At 42.1% G+C, this 3,446-nt stretch overlaps 1 protein-coding gene across 1 annotated transcript in view; it reads right to left on the bottom strand.

Annotated features, from left to right (window-relative positions):
* Positions 1 to 3,446, bottom strand: part of LOC105547669 (COMM domain-containing protein 3) — a 15,075-nt gene that overhangs the window by 5,951 nt on the left and 5,678 nt on the right. The window lies entirely within an intron of this gene.

Consider the following 3,446-nt stretch of genomic DNA (forward strand, 5'->3'; position numbering starts at 1 on the left):
GGACTGGGGACCAAGTCCTGGGCGGCGGCGACCCGGGAGCCTGCGGCAGCGCCCGCGAAAGGAAAATGCAAACCGCACTCCCGGCCATTTCGGACACTCCGGGAGCCTCTTTCCACGTCGACTTGGTGCGCAGAGCTGGTTTCAGATCTCGACTCCCTCGGTCTGTCCTGTCTGCAATCACTAGGTCAGAAATTTCACGAAGGGATTTTTTGAGAATTGCCAACTGTGCACTTAGCCCGAAACCGTCAGGGCTCAAATTGCAGAGATGTTTATTGAACCGAACCTCTTTAAAACTTCTTTCTCTAATGTGACGCTCTCCTGTAGATCAAATGAGCGATACAAAGTTTTGGAAAGGCTGAAAACTGAAATCTGTTTTACAAGAAGAAGAGGGGGCAAAGCCCAGTGTTTTATTTGAACAAACTATGCTGGGGGCAAGAAAAAGTACTTTAATCAGTACGATAGTGACAACATGTACAGAACCATGTGACCAGCCCATTCCCAACGCTAAATCAACAGCTTGTCAACCCATAGCAGCGACAGAAGAGAAAAACAAATGTAAAACCCCCCATACGATGAAATGATATTCCCAACAGGTATCTCTATTACAGGAAAGTCACAATGGGGAACTGTCAGCAACTATACACCAGCCGACAGTCAGGGAAGTCAATTACTTCGTGTAGTATTCTTAAAAAATAAACTTCAACCCCCCTCCTTCATTCATTTCAGAACCTGATATAAGACTAAGCTTTCAGACCTCACTGAAGTACACTTTTAAATCTTCCTTGAATGGAAATCCAGGACCTTTTGAAACTTGCAGTAAGATGTACCTGCGGTTTTAATTCCTAAGGTGTATTAATGCAGTAAAGGGAAACACCAATCAACACAGCTCAATGGCTGAAATTAAGAGCTAACCTCAAGAAAATGGTAAAAAACAAAACAAAGCCTCTCTTATGAAAGTGACCACAGTGGCAACTGGCGACCTCTACCAGAAAACTTCTGGTGTGACGACTCAGTTATCTTTGGATTACTTGTTTTGGAGAATACTGTCAACATGTTAACATAAATCTAAGCGGGGCATAGAGGAGTTGCAGGTAGAGCAATGTCCCTAAAGAGTAGCAATATTTAAATCAAATTGTACTTGGTAAATTAAAGAACAGCCTTCTTGGTGCTTAAAGAAAATTCTCCTTCTGAAACCACAGGATCTTTCCTAGAAAGATAGTGAGGTAATACTTCTGTTTGCCTGTGAAAGCATACTGCACTAAAAAACCACTGATCACAAAGTTCATGAAGGGGCTCCAATAAAAATAGCTGCCTTTATTTCTCCTCTACCTTGCAGAAAACCAACGCCACACAAACACAAGTATTAACAAGGAGAACACTCAAACCTCAGTGGAGGGTTATCTACCGGTTTGCTTTCAGCATTTAAGTCACATGTACTTGACCAAAAGTCTTTCAAATTCATCTTAAGTCTTAATTCACAGAATTCCTCTACCTCAGTTCAGAAAAATTTGGTCACAATCCTGTGACCATTTATAATGCTAATAAATATCACTGTTACTTATATAAAAATCAGTTCTTTATGTTTTTATACTATTTGAAAGTAGTGGCAACCTAAGGAAGACTTCCAAAGTGTTTGACGTGCTTGATAAGATTTGAGAAACAATCTCTTCCACCACAGAAGTGAAAACCTTCCAGGTTCCAACCTAGAAAGTGCCAGTTAAGCAAGCAAAAATGCACCAAACATATTATGGTAAAAATACTCAACCGTTAAAACTTGCCATTGTAACACACTCACTTGGGGCTGTCAGATTTTAGGTGGAGGCCTAACACCAGGAATGTCAAAATGAAGGAAAACAGAAGCAAGTTCTAGTGTTAACCATCAACTTGCCTATTGCAATCTAAGAAATGCAAATGAACTCCATAGCCCCAGTTGGGGTTCACAGCCCAACATAAGCATGGGTAAAGCTAGGGTTAATTTGACTCCTGGAGAGAAATTTGCCTATCTGCACACTTAACATACATCCAAGAAATTAGTGATAGAGTATTAATGGACTTATCATGTACAGTTAAATGCTTAATTTTCTTACAAAAGCTTTAAGTGTATACATGCATACACAGTGACTTGTATATGGCTTTAAAGATACTTTTACTAGGCATAAGACTCACACAAGTAGGTTATTTCATGATGTATGGAATTAACTCAAATCTAAAAAAATTATAATTTTGTTTACAAAATCAACCCCAAGGATTTCTGATCAGTCTACTTAAAACTCAAATGTTAACATATAGAGTCTCATAACTTGTTATACACTGTCAATAATTTGCATCCTTAGGTATCAACTCTTTCGTGGAGCTTATAATGTGTTTCCAGAACATGGGAGTTACGGTTCCTATAAAATATACGTTGAACTACTCATAATGTTGTACACACCACCAACCTACACTTGCATTTGGATAAATATGCTCGGAATTTTGCCCACATTAAGGGAAGGGGTTAATACATACTTCTCTTTCATATATTGAACCGTGACCACTAAGCCCACTAAATCCTTTTACTGCAATTGGTAATGATCAAAGTCTCTCTACTTGTTTACTTCCAATTATTAACTGTAAATCTCTGGGAAAAAGATCATGCCATATTGCTGTCAAGCCCAAGTGACTGCGTAAACATATGCAATCAACTTTTTAGTGCTCCTTTCTAAAGCATCCCTTTGCCAAATGACCTATGCTGACATTTAGCAAAACCTATAAAAGGTAGTGGACTGGAGTCATGATGCTGAGTGCATCCCTTCTACGTAGAAGTCGAGAGAAAAGTTGCAGTCTCCAAAAGGGGAAAAAAGAAAAAGGAGAGAAAGAAGTAGTGAGAAAGGAAGCCTCCAGCAAGGCTAACGTCCAGTCACCATCTTCACTCCACAAAAAGCTCCAAATTTGAAATGCCCACTTCCCAGGGAGCACCTCCCAAGTGATGTTTAGAGCACTTATCCAAGACTCCCAACACACAACACCTTGAAAACTTTAGCATTTTAAACACAAATGCAGGAGACCTTGGAAACAACTGGGAACCGCCATCTTACCAGCCATCCAATCTCACACAAGTGTCCCCCCAACTTAAGTTAATAACATTTTTGTCGGGGCTCTCTCCAGCCTAACACCCACCTTGGCGGGTTGGCCGCCTCCCACGCAACCCGTCCCTATAAAATGGGGGCGTTCTCTGGGGGCTGGAGCCCCTACAGAGCCCTTTCTTCGGGAGAGGAGGGAAGCCACTTGACCCAAGCAGCTCCCGATTTCAGGATCCCGTCCCCGTTTCATCCAAATCTACCTCTCAACAAAGGGCGCTGCGGCCGGGAGAGCCGCCGAGGCTGGAAATACGAGTGCTCCTCTTGGGGGCCATGTGCGTCGCGAGGGTGCGGAGGGGCGCCCGGGGTAGCGGGGAACTAAAACGTGGG

Source organism: Mandrillus leucophaeus, unplaced genomic scaffold, assembly GCF_000951045.1.
Source record: "Mandrillus leucophaeus isolate KB7577 unplaced genomic scaffold, Mleu.le_1.0 Scaffold394, whole genome shotgun sequence".
Classification (NCBI taxonomy): domain Eukaryota; kingdom Metazoa; phylum Chordata; class Mammalia; order Primates; family Cercopithecidae; genus Mandrillus; species Mandrillus leucophaeus.